General features: G+C 48.2%; 2 long non-coding RNA genes across 14 annotated transcripts in view; both read left to right on the forward strand.

The window, feature by feature from the left end:
• Nucleotides 1–3,348, forward strand: part of LOC110259966 — a 36,240-nt gene extending 32,892 nt beyond the window's left edge. Inside the window, exon 2 of the long non-coding RNA XR_002342503.1 lies at nt 3,051–3,348. This is a non-coding gene — a long non-coding RNA (uncharacterized LOC110259966). The remainder of the gene's footprint in view (nt 1–3,050) is intronic.
• Nucleotides 1–23,459, forward strand: part of LOC106509733 — a 283,958-nt gene that overhangs the window by 63,646 nt on the left and 196,853 nt on the right. The window lies entirely within an intron of this gene.

Below are 23,459 nucleotides of genomic sequence, written 5' to 3' on the forward strand. Positions count from 1 at the left end.
ACCTCTGAGAGTGAGCCCCTTGGCTTACTGAGTGCACCCTACCCTCCTGGCAGCTGTTTCAGAAGCTCAAAAAGTTGGCTTCCAACCCTGTCTGAATCCAACATGAGTCAACATGAACAGGATGTGAGCGCCTGGCCCATCTTTTTCCCAAGCATGGATAGAGCCCTTGGTGTATTTTGCACGTGGGTGGCTGGGGACTTTGGTTTGGCCTTTCAGCACTGAGGTGTTGGCAGTGCCGTGGATGTTATAGCAGGTTGAACTTTGTGCTTCTTGCTTCCCTTTCTGCCTTGGTACTTACTGCCAGGGAACTAGAGGCTTGGATGGAACTGAGAAGAGATACCCTGACCAGTGACCCATCCGGTCCACGGATGGGTGTCTGAGCTACTGTTCACTCCCCTCTTCAGTTTCCCATGCTAAGAAATGGCTTGGGGAGCATCCAGAAGATTGCCCGGGCTACAATTCTGGCCCCTGAGGAGGACTCATATTCACAGTGTGATATATGTGACTCGGAGGCCATCCTTCAGATCCAAAGGAGAGCAAAGCTGGGTATGCACAGTGGGGAGATATAATGGGGGACCCCTGAATTCTAGAAACCTTCAAGACCAGCATAGATCAGCCAAGCTGGGAGTAAGAATTAGGGAGTGGCATGTGACCAGAAGCTTCTCTAAGAATATCCCAACAGGGGAGAGGCACAGATGGTCTCTACCCCCTCCTAATGTCCCTGAGGATATGGAATGCCACATGTGTGATCAGCTCTGAGTTAGGGGCAAGTCATTTCAAGTTCCTGGGTGCACCATTTTGAGTTTCTTCAATGATAACTAGACAGCCAGTTCAGCAAGGAGTCACTTGGGATTGACTTTTGCATGCAAAACTCCCACACAAGCTAGCTCAGGTGTTACAGTGGAAAGCTGGTTTTCAGAATCTAGGGATGCAGGCAGGAGAGACCCAGGCCTTGGCCCCACCAGTGTCTTTCCCAGTGCAATTTTAGATTGCTGACTTCCTCACTCTGTGGGTCTGTAAAATGAAGGTTGACCAGATGACCCTACTGGCCCTGCCACGCCTCACTCTGTGATTTTGGTCCAAGTCCACATGGTGGGTGGTGGGTCTGTACCAAGTCCTGGCTGGGCTCTTGCACTTCGGTTTTTCCTCCCACTCAGAAGGAGTGTATAGGTTCCTAAGCTGCCTCTCTATTTCAAATGAAAGGAACCAGGTTTCCCTCGCCACCCATGTCAGCCACTGATGCATTTCTTAGTTCCTCTTTCTCTTTGCCCACCCAGGAAGGTACTGAGTATAAAATCTTGGGCCCAGATTTGGATATTAAGTCACATTAGAAAATGCTAGCTCATAGGACACAAATCAGGAAGCTGGTTTTCCCAGCAGGTCCCCAGAATGTTAGCAACCCCACAGCTGGGTTCGTCGCTTCTCAGAAAGTCTGGTATTTCACTACCACTAGTCTATGAGGCCTTTGAAGAAAAAATAAAGGCTGTGGGAATTTGTGTGCATCAGCTAACTCTTATGTGCAAGGCATTAGGGGAAAGAGATTGAAGAAAAACAATACAGAGTTTCAAGAAATATATACAGACTCTGTGAGTGTTGCAAGGTCTCAGTCTAAGAGAAGCTGTGCTCTCTGCTGCCCAGTGGAACCCCACTGGCACAGGCTCCTGTACAAGAGGGGTTCTGCTCTAGACATGTTTGGAAAGCGCTCAAGAAATTAATTTAAATGGCTATCTTCATTTCTTAATTCCTCGGAACCTTCTGCCTGCTCATAGTACCTTGGAAACAAATCTCTCAGGGAGGGAAGGAGCTTTTGCAAAATCATGCAGCCCTCCCACTGCATCCCAACGTTTTTGCAAAAAATTTTGTGCCATTAACAAGTCAGGAAAGGGGGAGGGGCCAGGGCAGCTGGCTTTCCTCATGAACACAGAATGGCATCTGGGGCAGGTGGCATGTTGAGGGCATGGTGGTGACTGTAAGGAAGCTCTGAGCAGTCATGGGCAGTGCCCATCCCTTCTGTGCCCTCAGTAGTGGCTAGTCAGAGAACATGGCTGGGGATAGAGGGCAGGTATGGCTTTGAACTTGTTCCCATGGCAGTAGTCTTTCCACCCTCTCTTCCTCCTCCAAGTATCTGAACAGCAGATTACAGTGCAGAGCTGGCATGGAGGTCTCTTTGGGGGAGATGGCGCCATTCATATTTCTGAACCATCCTTACCCTCTGTCTGTCTCTGGAAACTTCCCTTCGCTTATTTGGAAGAACTAAGAATGAGTTTCCGCAAGCGACGGGCTGCTTGGGAGCCAAACCATGTGGGTGATTTAATAGAACCACAGTCATGGGAGCTGTTCTCAGCCCTGTGCTGTGCTCAGGGTCTTTGCTTGCTCAAGTCCCCACCCCACCCCCATCCCCTTCCCGACTTTCCTTCCCCTCACCTCCCTGAGGCTGCCCCGCACAAGCTTATCTGCTCAGGATGCTTTGATATCCCTGAGAGGCCAACTCTCTTGGCTGGAATGAGGAGAGGGGACCAGAGGTTCAGCCACCATCCTCTGCATCCATGCTCTTATTGGGGTACAATTCTATGGTCACCTCTTTTAAGTCTCTTTGGACCCTTGAGGAGGGGTGCCCAGGGCATCACCTGGGCAAACACAGGGGTTGTCCTCAAAGTCGTGTGTGCATCTTTGGCTCGACCAACAGAAGCATGTGGGGGGCGGGGTGGGCCTACGTGTGCCCCCAGCTTAGATTTGGACCCAGAGGGTCACAATTGACTTCATCTTTTCAGTAAACAGACAGTGGGCTTCTGGGAACACCTGCCTTTACCGTCTCTTCTGAATTATTTTTAAACAGATGCCCCATTCCCCGCCCTACCCCCACGCCCTGCCATCACCACCGAAATTTTTGTTGATTATCTCTATTTGAATCGATGCTGATAAATTCAATCCCCTGGCTTACTGTGGCATTTATGATCTGTCTTTCCCTTTTCGGTTTCCATGTACTGGAGTGACTGTGTCTCAGTGCGGTTGGCAGTGACCTGTGTTTTTCATGCATGTTTTTGTTTCAGAATAACTGGGAGATGAAACAGGAAGCCCTATGACACACTTGCTCGAAAATGACACAGGCACAGAAAAATCAGGACTCAGCCCCTCCAGCACCTCCACCTGCTGCCCACAGCTGGAGTGCAGGGGACAAGTTGGGCCTGGGACCTGATTCCGACGGCCAGGGACTCCAAGGGCCTCCGAGTTTGCTGATGATGTGTCTGCGACATTGTGGTTGGGGTCTAGTCTGGGCAGTTTTCTACTGATCTGGCCAGTCTCTGTGTCCTAATCCCCTTCTCTTCATTAAAAGCATAACTAAAGAAACATGGATTGTTTGCTTATTAGTAATATTTAAACATTAATTTAAAGGATGCCAAATAACATTGGAGATGAATTTCTATAGGACCACAAGGAAACCCTGCCATAACCACAGAGATCATTGTGAGCGCTTGAGACGCGTGATGAACTCAAAGCTCTTATTACTCAGCCTTGTTTGCTCTGCCTTTCTTCTCTCTCTGGAAGCCCTCTCTAGAGTCAGTATGGGCAGGTTGACTTTTGAGAAAAACACTAGGAGATATTTGGAAGGCTCTTCCCACACCCTCTCTGATCATGACCTACAAATGGTGCCCTCCAGTCATCACCAATCTTGAACTTGAACCTCAGGCATTGCTGGGTTTTCGCTCCCTAAGGGAAGGGGTGCTGGGCAGTTCATCATGGTCAGACAGCACAGTCACATTCCTTGGATGCTCTGACTTCTTCAACCCACCCTTCACATTGGAGCCCCTGGAACTGGCAACTAAACAGTTATTTTATGTTTATTTTTAATTAAAAAAAAAATCAGCTGCACCTGCAGCATGGGGAACATCTTGAGTCATGGATGGAACCCTCACCACAGCAGTGATGACACCAGATCCTTAACCTGCTCAGCCACCAGGGAACTCCTAAATGTCCCTTAAATTCATAAACATCAGCCTTTTTTCTTCAGTGTCCCACTCTCTCCTCCAACCCTTAGAAGGACAGCTCCATCGTTCTGGGGACCAGGCCAAAGAGGCCATGAGGAGTTCCCTTTCAGAAATGCCAGTCTGTCTTCACATTGAAGCTTGGCAGACATGCAAGAATAATTTAAAATGACCATGTTGTGCTGTTTCACACATCTCAGAATTCATTTGTCAATAGACTGTAAAGATCATCTCAAAACATCCTATGGCCCAGCGCATGGGATGCCTATCCGGGTCTCAGTGCAAATGTCCCCAACTCAGGGGGGCCTCTCTGACCACCTCTGCTGAGAGTCCTCCTCCCCCTACAATTATCCTACTCTTCATTTATTAACTAGCTGTTGCCTTTCAGATTTCATCTCTATAAAGGCAGGTTCCGTCTGTCCCCAGCACCTAGTACTCTGCTCCGTAATTTTGTGTTGACTGGATCCATTATCTTATTGCTTCTCAGAGTGATGCTGTTCAGTGGAGCAGCCTGGGTTCCTAACCACCGTTTGGTGGATGAGGAAATTGTGAATCCGTTTATTCTGATGCACTAAAGAGGTAAATGGAATAGCCCTGGAGAGGACCAGGCTTTCTGCCAGGACACGGCCCACCAGGAAAACTTGATCATGAGCTCTCTGCTCTCTGGATAATCCGATTCTCATGGGAAACCAAGCTGTGCATTGCTAATAAACATGCCTCAATTGAATTGTGTTTGCTGATTCTGGAAGATTATAGGTGACTGTGTAGTGTAGAGAGGTGTCCTCTCTGAGGGGTCTCATCCTTGCTCTGCCAGCCCTTGCCTCTGGTGAGTCGCCAAACTGCTCTGGATGCTAATTTCCTTAGCAGAACCCTAGGAAGACTGATGAAGCTGTCGCCAAGATCGCGCCCTGCGTGGAGGTTCTTTTTTTCCACCTCGGCTGGTTCCATTTCTTGGGTTCTAGGAGAGGAGGAGGCAGTGCAGAGAAGTATCATGGGGCAGTGGAGACAAAGCCCTGAGAGTGCCAGGAGTCCAGCCCAGTCCTGGGTTTGTGGATGTGCCCGGGGGACTGGGGGTTGGAGGCAGTGCTCACGCAGACCTCGGTGGTCAGAGCAATGGTTCTGAACCCAGGCCAGATCTTAGAATTATCCAGGAGTTTCAAAGAGTCCAAATGCCCAGGCTCTAGAGGACTAATCACACTAGAATTTGGAATGGGGGTGGTGGTGGAAGGAAGACATCACTATTTTTAAAAACTCTCCAGATAGATCCCCATGCAGCCAATGTTGAGAACTGTTGATTTGGGGCTATATTGTCCAAGAGGGTAGCCACTAGCCATGAGTGCCTACTGAAAACTTAAAATGTGGCTGGTGTGACTGTGGACCTAGCCTTTTAAATCCTTTTGATTTTAATTAATTGGAATGTCAAGAGCCACTTGTGCCTTATGGCCACCATCTTGGACAGCACAGGTACTAGAACACCTGTATCATCCCAAAAAGTTCTACCAGTCAGCATAGGAGACTCTGATGCTGGTAACTGCCAAGTGAAATCACACTGAAGCCAAAAGATGTTTAAGGTAATTATCCCTGTCTGTTGCCTTTACTAAGGCCTGCTCTCCTGTCTTGGGCTTGCAGTGTATTTTTTGCCTACCTTTTGAGTGTATTTTTTGCCTACCTTTTGTGCAGCAACAAGAATGGTAGAATTGAAAGGAATTTAAAATAACTTGCCAAAGGCTAAGCACCCAACCAAAGTCATGTGACATCCACTCTGGCTGTTTACTCTGTCGGTGGCATCTTTGAAGACCCAGGCCCTGGCAAAGGTTGTTTCTGGTTGATTATTCAATTACTATGCTCCCGGACAGTGGGCCTTCCAGGAAGAAGTTCTGGAAAAGCAGATTGCCGGAGGAGGCATCTGGAGTGTTGGAGGCATTTGGGATTTTGAGATGGGCTCCGCGAGCTCTGCATGTGTGGGGTTAGAGCTGAAGAAGCAGAAGCCAGCGCTGAATCACTTTCTGCTTATCGCTCGCAGACTGTCAGATTTTTTTTTTTTTTCTTTTTTTGGAGGGAAAGCACCTTACAACAAATAATAATACTATTTTGAATTTCAGAGCTTTCCCTTTTTCGAAGCACTTTACCACCTCTGACTGATTTTGTCCTCACAACAAGGCCATCCCATAAGCAGGGAAGGGATTTTTCGGGCTTGTCTCATCCCCCCCCCCCCAAAAAAAGAGCTTCATATGATGGAGAGTGGAAGAGTCAAGGGGAAGGCTCAGAGGTGTGGTGTTGTCATCTCTGGCCGTGCTCAAGTACATAGCAGATGGAGCAGAGTCAAGTGTACCCAGATCCTACGGCAGACTGGGGTTTTAAAGACTAAGAGGACTTTACATATGTTCTGTCTTGTTTTAGCCCTGCTTTGCACCTCCTGTGAGTTGATGCTTTGAGGCCATTTATTCCGCGGAGGTTTGTGTGATTTGTAAAGTTGATAGATATGCCTTCAGTGTTTCCCTGCATGTTATTTCTTAAGTGGTGAGGGGAAAGGACATAGAACAGGACCCTATCTCCATGGAAATGTTCCTGTTTCCCTCCAAAGGATGTAACTGGTGCAAAACCAGCCACAGACCGACCCGGTCCCCTTTGAGTCTCTGAGCCTCTCTGTGCAGAGAGCTGCAGAGAACCATTTCAGCCCACACTTGCCAGAGGGGAGGGAGCACTGACTAGTCTGTCCAACTGAGACCTCACAGGTGGCCAGCCTGGCTGTCTCCTGGGGCCAAAGTGGGAATAGAGGTCACAGGACTGACACGACACCTCGTTGGGATGCTCATTCTACAACTGTGACTTCTGGTCACACCATCACCTGGCCCATCTTTTGTCTGTTACGTACACAGGATCCTATGAGAAGTTTTCAGATGCTTTACTGAAAGCAAGACACACTTTCTGGGGCATTCCCCTAATTGACTGTTCTGGTGAAGCTCGTCAAAACAGGAAATGAGGTTAGCATGGAATGACTTTCTCTTAGAGAACTCGAGTTGCCTCTTCAGAGACCACCACTTTCTTCCCAAATGCCTGCGAGTCTTGCCTCAAGCCTCTTCTGGGTTTGCCCGGAAGCTGGAGTGAGTCTGCTCTTCTGTGGTTTTCAGAACCTATTCTTTTGGAAAATGGTGGTGCTATTTGCTTATTTCCCCATTTTCCAGACCCTCTCCCTTTCACGCTAGTCTCTCTAAGTTTTTTGCAAGTTGCTCTGAAAGAAGATCTGCATGTAACTTCAGTCACAGCCAAAACATGGGTGAGCCAGGGGCTCCGAGCACTTGACCAGGCTGGAGGTGCTTACACCTGGCTCCCCACCTGGGCTCCAGGTAGCTTCATCCCCAGGCTGGTTGATCCATACCTTCCCTTTGCATCATAGGTGCCAGTAAGAGAAAACGAATCCAGTTGACGTGGCAACTTCATGGGGACCATCCACGCACCTCCCCTACTCCCCACCTGAGCGTCAGGTTCAGAAATGCCCTGTAATTGAAATAGCTGGGTCCAGCTTCCCTTGCGTGAATCCACACATCGAGTTCTGACTCCGTTTCAAGAGCCATGCGGGTTGCCTAGCTTAGGTGAGCTGCAACACGCTTACGTGGGCTGAAGCTTTCTGACAAATGGCTCTACTTGAAATTTCTAGATTTCAGTGTCTTTTTGTTACGACTGAAGTACTTTTGAGTCACGTTTGCTTTGATCCAGTGGAAGGGAGTCAACCTGGGGAAAGTCTAGCAGTGACTCAGGTATCTGGAGTGTAGTGATGGCTCCAGGTGTGAGGTTTATGCTCTCTTTTGGAGGTCTCCCAGTGCACGATGCTCTCACTCTTGTCGTCCCAGGTCTGTTTCTCCTTTCCCGGCACTTATTCAAACCTCAGAAGCCATCTTCATCCCCGTGGCTAGGTTGGGGTACAACCAGTCCACACCCCCTCCTTCAGCCAAGTGTCTCTGTCTCACTCTCCCCAGGTTTATGGGTTCTGAGTTTTCAGTGATGATTGTCTAAGTAAAGGGATTAATAAAGATGGAACTTTAGGAGTTCCTGTTGGCTCAGAAGGTTAAGAATCCATCTAGTGTCCATGAGGACGTGGGATTGATCCCTGGCCTCAATTAGTGGGTTAAGGATCCGGTGTTGCTGTGAGCTGTGGTGTAGGTCACAGATGTGGCTCGGATCTGGCATTGCTGTGGCTATGGTATAGGCCAGCAGCTGCAGCCTCAATTCAACCCCTAGCCTGGGAACTTCCATGTGCTGTGGGTGACGCCCTAAAAAGAAAAAAAAAAAAAAAAAAGTCACCTTTAGAATAGTCCCAGCACATTCAGTGGTTCACAACATTATTTCAAGTCCTCATAACAGGCCTCAGAGGTGGGATTATTATCCTTTTGCTTCTGTTAAGAAAATTGAGTATCAGAGTTCCCATTGTGGCTCAGTGGGTTAAGGACTTGATGTAGTCTCCATGAGGATTCAGGTTCCATCCTTGGCCTCGCTCAGTGGGTTAAGGATCTGGCATTGCCGCAAGGTACAGTGTAGGTCACAGATACGGCTCGGATCTGGCATTGCTGTGGTCATGGTGTAGACCTCAGCTGCAGCTCTGATTTGACCCCTAGCCCAGGAACCTCCATATGCTGCCGGTGTGGGCTTAAAAAGAAAAGAAAGTACTAATTTGCTCCAAATCACAAAATGTGATGGTGCATCCTGGGTTTACATCCAGAGTGGTCTGGCCCCACCCATCTCTCTGTCAGGCTGCCTCCTCGTATTTGATAACTATGTAAAAGCAAATGCTGTTTTTCCTTACAGAGGACTATGATCAGTAAGATCCAGTTGGAAGGAAGATACCAGAGCATCATTGAAAACAGGGTGATTGGGAGTCACATGATCTGTGCTAAGTCCTGTCCTGTCTTGAGGCAGCAGCCCTGTGGGCAGGTGGCAGTCACTGAGCCTCTTCTGGGGTGACTCAGTGGCCGTGTTGGTCCTGCCTCCCCCAACAGAAGGGCTGGAGTGCAGACAGACGTGTTCTCTGAAAACTGCCTCATTCTCAAAGTGGGAGGGTTGGGGAGGGTGGGTCACAAAGGCAGTGGCCCCACCCTGGCTTCTTGGCACCAGAATCTGCTTTTCTACACAAGATCCCAGGAGACTGAGGAGCACAGCTGTTCGCTCTGCTCTCTGGGCCCCTTGAGGTCAGCACTCTGTGGTAACACCTTTCACCTCCAAAGCCCAACATATGCCTGCCTGACGTAGGTGGTGAGTAAACGCTGGTAAAGTGAATTTGGTCTTTATTCTTCTGAGAAGCTTGTGGGGTCGGGGGGTGGGGTCATTGACCGAGGCTCCTGGGGCCCCAGGGCAGCCCTCCACCCCTCAGCTCACAGCAGGGCCATTCTCTGAGGCAGGAGTTCAGTGGTAATGACCCCAACTGGTATCCATGAGGATATGGGTTTCAATCCCTGCCCTTGCTCAGTGGGTTAAGGATCTGGTGTTGCTCTGAGCTGTGGTGTACGTCGCAGACATGGCTTGGGGATCCCGCATTGCCGTAGCTGTGGCTCAGGCCGGCAGCTACAGCTCTGATTCGACCCCTAGCCTGGGAACTTTTTTCCATGGGTTGAAAAAATAAGGAGCCGACTTTCATGGGATGGTTGAAGGAAAAAAGAAATAAAGAATCAAAGAGACAGAGAAGGGGGTGGGGCTATGGAAACCAGGAGGAGAGTTCCACCAGTGGAAGTGGTCGTTGCTGCTGTTTGTGGAGGAAAAGCCAAAATGAGGGGAATACATGACCCCAAACTGTTAATGTTCTGTCCCCAGCTCCTACCCATTTTTATTCTGCTATTTTTTATCTTTGGAGCCTCTAGAGGGAGCAGAAGACAGCTCTGGTCTGTCTGGAATGACTGTCCCTGATCCCTTTAGGGGAGGAAACCAAGTAGCCAGTGGGCCAGGAGGATCCCATCCAGGATGTCAGTTAGTGCCTGGCAGTTCCTTTGGCCTCAGCCTTCCACTCTCAAACATGTCCTGGTTTGGACAAGAAAATCTGTGTTCACTCCATCTGTAGGTCATATTTTGTCCGCTTTTTAATTTTCCCAAGAAGTTGTTATACACACACTAGCTCCTGCACACACCTGCCATGTTTTCCAGAATGCAGGGGTGGGGGGGCTTGGCAGCTCAGCCACGGTTCTGGTGGGGACCCTCGGCCCTCGAGTAGGCAGAGTCAACAACGGGAGTAAGAATGAGTGTGTGTGCGTGTGTATGTGTGTGTGAGTATTGTGGGGTGCAAGTGGTACCTGTAAGGTACATGTGTGAGTGGTGTGTATATGTGGTGTCTGGGCATGTCTGTGTGGGTGTGTGTGTGTGGTGGATGTGATGTGATGTGGGGGGGGATTGTGGTAGATGTGAGCTGGGCACCTCGGGCACATGTGAGTGGTGTGGGCATGTGTGCAGGTATGGTGCCTGGATGGACGGGTAAGGGTGTTTGTTTCCGTGTGTGGTGCACATGGTGTACAATGTGCCTGTGACTGGATGTGAAGATGGGCCATGTGTGGGGTGGGTAGAGGTGTCTCTGGCTTATGTATTGAGTTCTGTGTGTATGTCTGGTCTGTGTGCTTTTGAGTGTGGGTGTCTTTGGCACATGAGCAAAGACATGTGGGGTGCAAACCTTTGGGTGCCTGTGGTGTGTGTGTGGTGTGGTGCATGTGTGTGTGCATTTGTGGAGCTTGTGGCTCATGTGTGGGTATCTATGGTGTGTGTGAGAAGGTGTGTTTGTGTGTGGAATGGGTATGAGAGGTGTGTTTCTTGAGCCCTCGAGGGTCGTCCAAAGATTCCCTTCAGACATGCAAGAGTTCTGTGTGACCCACCGAAGGGGAGGCCTCTGGTCCCTGGGGAAGGGAGGCCCACTGGGGACCTCAGGGGAGCCACTCTGAGAGGTGACACAGACAGGAGGGAGGGGGACACATTCCAGGACTGGGGAGAGCATGCCCTGGGCCACCTGCATCTGAAGCACTTGAGGGCAGGCCTGAGCCGCATTGTTCGCACACAGCTTGTGACGGGCACAAAGTAGGGCTGCAAGAAGGATGTGCTGAGGGCAGCTTCACCCGGATTGCAGCCCCTTCTCTCTGTACCACTCGCTGACACAGGGCACAGGAGAAGTGCTTCCGGCTCTGCATTGCACACCCAGTGTCTGTGTGAGAGGAGAGGTGAGCTCCCACCTCCAGCCCTGTGTCCCCGGCGGGCCCCCGACACCACCTTCTTCTGAACACACTGCAGAGCCCCCACTCTAGGTCACGGTATGGTTTCCGCAATGGTCAGTGCGGCGGCAAGATGCTGACCATGGGGGAGGATGGCCGGCCCGACCCATTGCCTGGCTGTCGCCTCCTGCCCCAGCTGGGAGAGCGTTTCTCACATTAGGTAAGGGCCACCTGACTTGCCCTGACCTTTCTCTTCCTGAGGCAAGGACAACCCAGGAAGGAACTTTTGAACACACGGTCAGGGCTAGCGCCCTTCCTCTGGAGCCGAAGAAATGGCGATTCCACCAGTTTGGAACTTGATCACTTGGGTCCCAGTTCTGGTTTTGGTCTGCGTGGTCTGCATGTTTGATCACTTTGAGCCTCAGTTTCCACATCCATCAACTCTGGAGAATAACCCTTCTGATGCTGGCACAGAATATTTGCCACAATGTAGGAAAGCACTTAGCCTAACACCAGGAACAGAGTACAGACTCAGCAAATAATGACAACCATGGTTATTATTTCAATCCTTAAACAGTGAGAATTAAAAAAGTAATAGATGTATCAGAAAGTGGTAGAAATACACCATCAGGAGTTCCCGTCGTGGTGCAGCAGAAACAAATCCAACTGGGAACCATGAGGGTGCGGATTCGATCCCTGGCCTCACTTAGTGGATTAAGGATCCAGCGTTTCCATGAGCTTTGGTGTAGGTTGCAGATGCAGCTTGGATCTGGTGTTGCTGTGGCTCTGGCGTAGGCCGGCAGCTATAGCTCCAATTAGACCCCTAGCCTGGGAACCTCCACATGCCATGGGTGTGGCCCTAAAAGGACAAAGGACAAAAAAAAAAAAAAAAAAAGAAAAAGAAAGAAATACACCATCAGCAAAAAATGCTCGGACGGGGTCCTAACGACCTAAGCCATAAAATCCTACCAAAAGGAAGAAAAGAGCTATAGAAAGCAGGGGAAGCAGAGACAGCAGTCTCAGAAAATAATAACAATAATAAAAAAAAAAAATAGTGGCTGAGGGTACAAAGGAGCCGTGCGGGGCCAGCCAGCCAGAGCACAGCTTCCTCTCCTCTGCTGGCGACAGCGTGACATGGGGGCCGATCCTGAATCTGCAGAGCCTGATGCAGTAGACTAGGGACGCTGATTTGCTTTAATGTAAATATTTTGATGTCTTTCTTTTCCCTGAACTTTTAACCTTGCTGGTAAACAGGGTACATACAGTAAATGAATTGTATTTCTGAGAACTGCCTTTTGAGGAAATAGGAAGAAAAAAAAGGATTTTTATTAGCTAATTGTTAGTCTTGTGCATGATTGAAAGAAAGCCTCATTATTCTGCTTCTTCACCCTGCTTCAGGAGACGCTTGGTCACCAAAAATTAAAAACCAAACTTTAAAGTGTATAAGCCCACCAATTCAAAAAACAGCAAACATCAGACATTAAAAGGAGAAAAGTCATTCTGTGGAATGTTTCTGAGACAAGAAAAACAACCAATCCAAGCTCCAGTTTGTTGTTTATAATTAGAAACTCCATTTCCCTTCAGGCGTAGGCGCTGGCTCACCACCCCACCCCACTTCCAGCCCTTGTAACTTCTGAGATGTTGATGGTTGTGGAGAGACAGTCCCAAGTCCCGGCAGCAAAGATTGAGCTTTAAGACACCCGTATAATAGCCTCTTTTTCTCCAGGAAGGTGGCTGACAGCAGTCTTTGTTTACTAACATTGTCCCGTGGTGGATTGTGCAAGAGTATTTTGTGATAAAGGAGAAGCAGGACAGGGAAGCAACCAGACCAAGGAGGACCTGGGTTGGAGCACGAGCTTTTCACTTGAAACTGTCATTTAACCTCTACCCTGTAATCTGCTTAACTGTTAAGTGAAGAGAGTTCCTTTGGGCTTTCAAGCCTCAGGGAGATGTGGTCAGAACAGCAGACCTGTAACTTGCTTTGAAATAGCTGGAGGAAAGGAGACACCCTCTCCCTGTCAAGTTGTGATGGGGTCACATCAACCTCCGAGCAGAGGATGGCAAGTCCTTGAAGGTTCCTAAGACCTAATAGTGACCTCAGCCTCAGAACAACTCTGCCTCTCCTGGCTACATACATATATATATATATATATATATATATATATTTTTTTTTATTTTTAAGGCCGCACCTGCAGTGTATGGAGGTTCCCAGGCTAGCGGTTGAATTGGAGCTGCAGTTGCCGGCCTACACCACAGCTACAGTTAACGCCAGATCTGAGCCAAATCTTCCATCTACACTACAGCTCATGGCATCGCTGGCTCCTTAGCCCACTGAGCAACACCAGGGATGGAACTTGCATCCTCATGGATACTGGTTGGGTTCTTAACCCAGTGAGCCACATGGGAACTCCCTGATTTAAAAAAAAAAATTTTTTTTTCATTTATGCCTGCACCTGTGGCATATGGAAGTTCCCAGGCTGGGGACTGAATCTGAGCTGTAGCTGGGACTGGAGCTGCTGCAGTAAGATTCTTAACTCACTGAGCCACAGTGGGAACTCCTCTCCTGACTTTTGTATCTCCAACTCTTCTGTCTGTGCCGTTGCCAGCTGGTAGAGTCTATCTTTCAAAATGTGTTCCCATTGGAAGGGAAGCTGAGGACATTGAGAATAAATATTTCAAGTCTCCTAAGATACAGGGCAGGACTCTTTTTTTTTTTTTTTTTTTGTCTTTTGTCTTTTGAGGGCTGCACCCGTGGCATATGGAGGTTCCCAGGCTAGGCGTCGGAGCTGCAGCCACTGGCATGCACCACAGCCACAGCAATGCCAGATCCAAGCCATGTCTGTGACCTACACTATAGCTCACGGCAACGCTGGAATCTCAATCCACTGATCGAGGCCAGGGATTGAACCTGCAACCTCATGGTTCCTAGTTGGATTCTTTTCCCCTCTGCCACGATGGGAACTCCAATATAGGACTGCTAAGAAAGTTTCTTCCTGCCTTCTTAAAAGAAGGAGGAAGAAGCAGAGAAGGAGGTAGAGAAGATGAAACAAATTACCAAAACTTAAAGAAAATCTGTTTATGTATTTATATCTGTTGAGGTATCATTGATGTACAATATTATATAAATTTTAGGTGTTCGACATAGTGAGTCACTGCTTTTAAGGGTTATTTTCCACTTATAGTTATTGTAAAATATTGGCTGTATTCCCTCTCTTGTGCAATATATCCTCATAGCTTATTTACTTTAAATCTTGCGGTTTGTACCTCTTAATCAACACCTATCCTGCTCCCCCACCCCCGCTGGTAACCACCGGTTTGTTCTTTATATCTGCGAGTCTGCTTCTTTTTTATTATATTCACTAGTTTTTTTAAAGTATTATTTATTTATTTATTTGTATTTTTGCCATTTCTTGGGCCGCTCCCTCGGCATATGGAGGTTCCCAGGCTAGGGGTCGAATCGGAGCTGTAGCCACTGGCCTACACCACAGCCACAGCAACACAGGATCTGGGCGTCGTCTGCAGCTTACACCACAGCTCATGGCAACACTGGATCCTTCACCCACTGAGCAAGGCCAGGGATTGAACCTGAAACCTCATGGTTCCTAGTCAGATTTGTTAACCACTGAACCACGACGGGAACTCCATAGTTTGTTTTATTTTTTAGATTCCACATATAAGTGATACCACACAGTATTTGTCTTTCTCTGCCTGACTTATTTCACTTAACATAATACCCTCTAGGTTCATCTGTGCTATTGCCAATGGCAGAATTTCATTAGTTTTCATGGCTGAGTAGTACCCAACTCTGTGTGTGTGTGTGTGTGTCTGTGTATGTGTGTGTGTGTGTGTGTGTGTGTGTGTGTGTGTGTGTAAAACACATCTTCTTGATCCATTCATCTGGTGGAAGGACATGTAAGTTGCTTCCATGTCTTGGCTATTGTAAATAATGCTGCTACAAACAATGGGTTGCATGTATCTTTCAGAATTCGCGTTTTCATTTTTTTCCGGGTATATACCCAGGAGTGGAATTGCTGGATCCTATGGAAATTCTATTTCTAATTTTTCGAAGGCCCTCCATCCTGTTTTTCCATGCTGGCTGCACCCATTTACATTCCCACCAATTTTAAAGATGGGCTTGAAACAAACCAGAAAGTATATTAAGAGAGGCAGCTCATGAGAAGTCAATTCCTAAGGCTCTGGGTCTCTATCATTCTCCCGTCCTTCTCTTTCAGTATAAAGAATGGGCTAAAATCCAGAATGGGATAGAAATGAGATTATTTTTATCTGATGGACAATCTTATCCTCTGAATCATATCTTCTCTGTGCTTGTAAAGCGCCCTGTCCTGTTCTCTAGGCACCTCACGTCTGTAAATGTTATGAACATACATACGTAGGGATACTGCTTGGCAGAAAAGCCTACGGAAGTCTGCAGTCCCCTGCAGTTTATGGGGAGTTAGTTCTGGGAGGCCCTGAGCTGGCTGGCCTTACCAGCAAACTGCTCTGCAATAGCTCTGCAGACCACCACTCTCCCAAAGCCAACAAGAGGAGACACTGGTAAATACTACAGAATGGAACCTTCCTCCATTTCCCAACCTTTCTAGTGGACCAAAGTATCAGTCAGTGTAATGTTTGCTGGGACCAGTAAGTCTGAAGATTCATTTGTAAGGCTGGGGAAATAAAACGTTTTTGAGAAATTCAATTGCCTGTGGTTGGTACTGTACCCCCCCACATTCATTTCAAACTATTTATTTTCTTTAAAAAAGTGTTTATTAAACACTAGCTGTTTATGATACTATGTTCGTTTCAGGTGTACAGCTTTAGATTCTTTTCCATTATAGATTGTTACGAGATATTGAATAGAGTGCCCTGTGTTCTCCAGTAAACTCGTTGTTTATGTATTTTAAATATAACAGTGTGTATCTATTAATCCCATACTCCTAATTTATCCCTTCCCCTCCCCGTCCCACTCTGGGAACCGTATGTTTGTTTTCTAGGTCTTTGAGTCTATTTTAATTTTGTACATAGGTTGAATGGCATTCTTTTCATTTCCAACTATTGAAATTGGAAAAACTGTCTGCTGTTTTAGGGTGCACTTATTATCTTGAAAATAAATCATTTCGTTGTGGTGGTGCTTGTTGTTCCTGCTCCAGTTGGTAGGTTGGCTCTTGTATCCACAGGGTTCTTCTGCCCTGGGCTTCTAGTCACAGCTAGGCTATGGTTCTCCAGCCAGATGATGAAATAGGAGTTTTTAAGGCAAAGACTGCATGGGCGGTGTTACTAAATATAGTGCCTGTGTATGTGCACGTGTGTGTTTCTCTCTCAAAAGTGCTTTGTAAAAATTACATAAATACTGGTATGGAAGTTGCGGTGTGACCTGAGAAAGGTCGATTTGAAAGTATTCATTCCATTGGTAAATGCATCTTCCCTGAAAATTCATCACTACAACTGCTGGTCCCATTGAAATCTCCTTAGGCTCTCCTTTCCTAAACCCTTATTGGGAAAAGGACCCTCCCCCCTCGTGTGGCAAGTTGGGGGCTGTTTCTTTGAGTCTAACTCCCTATTTCTTTCATAGTTCAAACAGGGAAATTCTAGTGTTTACTGGGCCAGGGGTCGGGGTGGGGGGAGAGGAGTGCCTACTTTCTATCTGTTGCACCACCCTGGCTTAAGTGACAAAACAAAGGCAAGTCCTGGAAAGCCGGGACTCTTAAAGAAAAGGTGAAATTATGGTCTTCATTTTAGGCAAAACCTTCAAATCCTTTGAGTAACATGTTGGGGTGTCATTTAGATCCTCCCACACACACTGCTGGGAAAAATAGAAAGATCTGTAGCCTGACTTATGCCGGTGATTGTAACTTCAGCTTAAAATACAGTCTCCTCTGATTCCTCCCTGAACTCAAGGAGATATACATCTTTCCACCAAATTGAGACAAGAATCTAATATTTATTGAAAACTTTTGAGCACATTTGTTCAAAAAAGTGCTTCCAATCACTCATCAGAGGCCCAATGAAGCCACGAATAGCTTCCTCCCCATTTTAAGTATTTTTTGTTTTCTGGTTGCATACTCAGTGTATGGAAATTCCCAGTCCAGGGACTGAATCTGAGCCACAGCCGTGACCTACACCACAGCTGCAGCAACGTTGGATCCTTTAACCCATTGTACGGGGACTAGGGACCCAACATATGGCTCTGCAGAGACTTTATTGCAACACAGCAGGAACCCCAGCTTCCTCCCCTTTTTTTTGCTTTTTGCTTTTTTAGGTTCAGCATGTGGAAGTTCCCAGGCTAGGGGTCGAGTTGGAGCTGCAGCTGCCGGCCTATACCACAGCCACAGCCACACCAGATCTGAGCCTTATCTGTGATCTGCACCACAGCTCATGGCAACGCCAGATCATTAACCCACTGAGCAAGGTCAGGGATTGAACCCTCATCCTCATGGATACCAGTCAGTTTCATTTCTGCTGAGCCACAGTGGGAACTCCCCTCCTCATTTTTAGTGGAGAAATGAGTCAGAGAAGGCAAGTGACTTGCCCCAAATGACCCAGTTAGGAAGTGGCAAAGCTGGTACTCAGAGTGGGTTTATCTAACCAAACAGTTTTAAAAAGTGAACTTAGTTTGTGAAACAAACTTGTGGGTTGGTATTATCGTCTCCAATTTCACCAATCACTAGGCCCAAGGCCAAGTCATACACAAGTCATACAAGAAAGATCAGCATGATGCAGAACAGAGAAGACGATAAAGGTTCCTGGGAGCTTCCTCCACGCTGTGTGTCCAAGTGCATCATGGATGCTGCTCCCGCCACCTCATAAAGGAATCCCCTTCTGGAAAGGGGCTCCTCTTTGAGGGATGGTGCCTTTGCCTTGCTCTGAGGGCTCAGAAGGCTCGTTGGGTGTGCACCGATGCAGAAACATATGGCGCCTCCTCTCTGCGTCTTATCACTCAAAGAAGGTATGAAAACTTGGCGACTGGAGGCCTTCTTTTCTGGAGTCACCAGAGTTCAGCTCCAAGAACCTGAAAGAAAATGTTTGGCATGGAGCTTGAAGGCTTCCATCAGGGATTCTTTGAGTCCCTCTTGGTGGCACAGCAGCCAGATGCACCCATTCAACACTGGGCCTATGTGAGTGGCACTGAGCATAATGTCTTGGGCAAAGCAATGCAGTCCCTCCGCCCTGCAATAACCACCTGTCCTGGTGACAGCTTCTTCCAGCCAGTTCTTCAGTTGAGCGCAGAATGGTGAGGGTCAAATACAGGATCTGTTCTTCTTGCCCGTGAAGACTATTTTTTTGCCCCATGCCTATGGCATGCAGAAGTTCCGGAGCCAGGGATCGAACTTGTGCCATAGCAGTGGCAGCAGTGACAACACTGGATCCTTAACCTGCTGAACCAGCAGGGAATCCATGAGGTAAGGTCCTAGGAGCTCCTTGGTGGTCTAGCAGGTTGAGGGCCAGGCCTTGTGCTGCTGCTGCTCGGATAATGCTGTGGTTCTGGCCCTGGAACTTTGGACATGCTGCAGGGCTTAGCCAATAAGTAAATAAATAAAGTCTTATCTTAAAAAAAAAAAAAAAAGCTCTGCACACTCACCCCAAATTGGGACCTTGATCATTGTGGGCCGACAATTAATTGTGGAGAGAGGGAGGGAAAACCTTCCTTTCCCTGAAAGTTCCCATCCATCCTTGAGTAAACATCATCCATCTATGGCAGCCACTGGCTGCCCATCCTCCAATTAGCTCCTGCTACAGTTTTAGCTTCAAATCTTAATGCCCCAAACATGAATAATGTCGTAGCCCAGCACAGGTCTGATTAACGAGACGACTGTGCCAAACTCAGGATCAGAGAGCGGCTCCCGGTCTCTTCCTTTACACCCTGTGGCTTAGCAACCACTTCGGCAAATTTCCCCGTGAAATAGACAAGGCGACTGAGTGCAATAAAAACTAAAGGCTGTGGCAGATAAACATCAGCATCTCTCCAGGCCATCCTCGCCATGTGACAGGCCCTCTGGAATCCTAAATGCCCTGTTGTGAATGCCAGGGTCAAAGGCACCCATGCTTTGCTTTGCCCAGCAGTCCTCTTCAGTCTGTAAGATCACTTACAGGACCAGCTCCTTTCTGGGAGGTAGAGTGGTTTATATGTGGAGTAGCCAGATGTGTCCTAGTTCCGTGTGACATGATTGATGCCCACACATGACATTTGAGAATGGGGCTGAAGGTCACACTCAGGAGGTGACCTGAATTAATACTGAACATCCAAACAGGAGAGAAAGGGGCTTTTGTCTTGCTCAGACATTGTCAGGCCCCCTAATATGATTCTGGGCCCCTTACATTTTTCCCAGATGGAAACCATATTTACTGAGCTCTTTCCTGCATGCTGGGCCCACTTAACAAGCAATGCTGAAGCTTCTGAGAGGTGCTTTAGGTCTCTGCACACATCATCTTATGCATCCTCCACAACAACTCTGTCCAGGGGATGAATTATCTCCAGGTTTCTCACACATGATCAAGCTGAGGCTTAGGTGGTGACATAACTTGCCCAGTAATGGAGCTGGATTTGAGCTCCATTCTGACTCCAAGTTCAATTTTCTTAATAAAACTTCCTCCCTCTCCATCCCTGTTTCTACTCTCATCCTCTTCACTCACACACACACACACACACACACACACACACACACACACACTCCTCTTCGCACTTGAACCCTTGTGTGAGCCAGTATTATCAACAGTCTACCACAGTATAACTTCATTGGTCCAAACCGTAGGGACTCAGAGTCTAAATTTTCCATGATATTGAGGCTTTATAGAGTCAATGTTTCAGGTGCGTTTAGATTTTTCTCTTAAACAAAGGTTCAGCAAATGTTTTCTCTAAAAGGCCAGACCGTAAAGATTTGGGCCTTTGTGGGTCTCTGTCATGACTCTTCAACCCAACCACTGTAGCACAAAAGCAATCATAGGCAATGTGGAAAGGAATAAGAGTGGCTGCTTCAACAAAACTTTATTTACAAAGACAGGCAATGAACCAGATCTGGCCCAGGGGCCACAGTTTGGGACCCTATAGTCTGAAACTCAAGTCATTGTTAAAAGACCTTAGGGCTTTAGACACTGGGTCTGTCTACCCTATCAGAAGCGAAGCAGGGTGCAGGGCCCTTGCAGTCAGGCAGCAGAAGTTAGCAACTTTTTAAAGAAGCAATGTGATCAACATTGCTTCTATCCTCAGACAGCCAGACCAGCAGGTCTCAACATGTTTTCTGCAGGAAGACAGCGACAGGCATTTTGCCAGAAAAGAGTTCTCTGAATTAAGAGGTTTAGGAAAACTCGGATTAGGGAGTTGAACTGTTTCCATTATTGCAGGACTTCTCAAGGCATTTAATGTGCTAACGAGCACTATCAAATAATGTCTAGGGGAGTTCCCGTGGTGGCTCAGTGGTTAACGAATCTGACTAGGAACCATGAGGTTGCAGGTTTGATCCCTGGCCTTGCTCAGTGGGTTGGGGATCCGGTGTTGCCATGAGCTGTGGTGTAGGTTGCAGATGCGGCTTGGATCCTAGGTTGCTGTGGCTCTGGTGTAGGCCAGCAGCTGCAGCTCCAATTCGATCCCTAGCCTGGGAACCTCCATATGCCGCAGGAGCGGCCCTAGAAGAGGCAAAAAGACAAAATCATCATCATCATCATCTCTAGGAAGGGAGAGCAGTTCAGGTCTCCCATGCTGGCCTGATCTTGTGCACAGACCTTTGTGTGCGGAGTACATCTGTGCTGTATTCTCTGAGAAAACTGTTGTAGACTCCAGGTCCTCACGTTTTTCATACTGTGTTACTTTTCTACTGCTTGTCCCAGTTGTTCCCACTTGAGGGTACCCACACAGCTGCTACCGCCCACACAACGGTCTACTTCATCTTCAGAGCAACACTGCAGTCCAGTGGGGAATTTGGATGCTGTACCTCCTCATGATCATGTGGATGAGATCAGCCTGGAGGGTATGAGAAGAACAGGGTTGGGGTGGAGGCTGGTGCATTTCTTTCCTCCGGTTCTACAAGCTTGTAGGTCTGGACCTTCTAGAAGGTTCCAGAAACTCATCTCCAATGCCTCTGGTTTGAGAGACTAGATGGAAAATCTCCATAAGAACACAGGCCCAGCGCTTCATGAAGCCTGACACAGGAGTGGTTTACTTCAATCAGGAACCTTAGGGACTCTGATGGGAGTATGGTTGGGGACATTCATGCCTGGAGGTGATCACCTCCTGAGATCTCAGTGAGAAGGCAGGACTTGGGGTGGGGAGTCACTGCTGGAGTGGAGAAAACATCTAGGGAGAGTGGTTTTAGCTCTGAGGAGATTTTGGTGTATCATCTTGAAGACAGAAATGCCGATGCTGACCAGCCCTGGCTCAGAGCATGGGGGTACTGGGGAGGTGTGTGAAAGAGCTTCGCATAAAAAAGGCTGAGGTATTGTTTGAACGAAGAGTCTGGGGGCAATTCAGACCTTTCTGTCCCCTTCTGAGGAGGGAGGTGTTTTGGCAAAGTCTAGGATCTGGCTTACAGGACACCACTATTCTTTAAGCCTATGCTTTAGTCACCAGCACAGAGCCCATTCTCACAAACTAAGTAGTAAATGAGAAGTCAAAAAAGCTCTATCCAGGCCACAGAGACCTCCAGCAAATGGAGCGCCGTGGTTGACGGGAGAGGTCCCATCCATCCCCATTGGGCAGTGGTCAAGGGGTTCCTGAGTCTTATTCATAGTGTGTAGCATTTTACAATGAGGTTGTGTGTTATTTCTATAATTGAAAGTAACTTAAAAAAAAAAAGACAAAGGGAATCAAGAAACAAGATGTGACTTTAGGCTCAGCCTCATTTCCATCTCAAAAAGATGGGGGAGTCCCGTGCGTGCGTGAAAATGTCCTTAAGATTTGTTGATGTGTTGTTATCACCCAGTTTTGTTGTTCTTTTTTTTTCCTTTCATATGTGTGACCACCTGACTTTCCTAGTGGTGATCGCTAAGAAAATTCCTAAACTGAATCAAAACAACAAGGACAATAGCAAAAACAAAGAACCATGTCACCATCAGCACAGCTCAGACCTTCTTGGCCAGCCTGGGTTTTCCACAGGCGGTCTTTGTGTTTCAAATGCACCTGCTTCCTTTTCTCTCTCTGATTTCCCAAGTACCTCTGAGAATCCCTCCTTCTTTCCCAGGGACCCAAAAGGAACCCCATGTGGTGGGACCCCCATGGGCCTTGGGGTGCTGCAGTCCCAGCAGAGCCAAACCCCACCCCCCTCACCCCAGGATGAAGGGTTTTTCCAACTGTGGCTCCCCAGGCTGGGTGCCTGGTCCTGAAGCCAGGTTTTAGTGAGAGCCTTTTGTGGCCCTCTATCTCATCCAGAGAACCTTGGTCTTTTGGATGAGACACTTGGTGGACAAGGACGCCCTTTCTTATGAGAAATCAGTCCACTGAGAGGCACTATCCCATCAGTAGGACCCTTGTATTTCCTGCCTGGAGAGTAAGCCCCCTGTTTCCTCCTGGGATGTGAGAAATGGGTTCTAATCCCTCCATTTCCACAACCTCACCTCCTCAGCATCTCCTTTTCACAAATGGGCCCAGAGAGAGCTTCCGGGCCTCAATCTCACCCTGGCGGGGAAGATGAACGTGGCCTCCCTTCCCTGCCGCAGTGAGTCAGGTGAAAGAACACACAGGGAAGAGCCAGACAGTCATGTGTTCAAACCCCAGCCCTGACCCTGACAGCTGTGTGACCGAAGGCCACTCATGGCAACCTCTCTGATCCTCAGTTTCCTTATCTGTAAAATGGGGACCTGACCAGACCCCGCCCTGTGGGGTGGTTATCAGGGAGAAGTGAAGCAGTTCGGAGCTGGCACGGTGCCAAGTCTAGGGATTTCCGAGCGGGACACGACAGCTTACCAGGAAAGACTGTGGCCCGTCCATCCCGGGGAGGCTGTGCCAGATCAGAGGGAAGCTCAACAAGCCACTTGAAAGGGACCTTGACTCATTTTGTGGTAACTGAATGTGCAGTTCAGGAAGTGCTTCGCAAGAGCGAACTGGGCTCCAGCCGCCCCCTCGTCCCCCTGCCCTCTGCTCCGAATCCTCAGAGCCATGACGCTGTTCCCAGCAGCGCTCCCCGTCTGGCATCCGCTGGTGCGCACGCGCATGGGCCACAGGACTTGTGCATGCGCGCTGCAAGCCCACTGAAGGCTGATCGGGATGCGGCTGCGCGGTTCAAGGACACAGTCCGACCACCTCAAGCCACCATTGAGGGCAGGTGCTCAGCTCTCTGCACCTCTTGTAGCTGATGCTCCTGCAGGTCCGGCC

Source organism: Sus scrofa, chromosome 3 (genome assembly GCF_000003025.6).
Source record: "Sus scrofa isolate TJ Tabasco breed Duroc chromosome 3, Sscrofa11.1, whole genome shotgun sequence".
Classification (NCBI taxonomy): Eukaryota; Metazoa; Chordata; class Mammalia; order Artiodactyla; family Suidae; genus Sus; species Sus scrofa.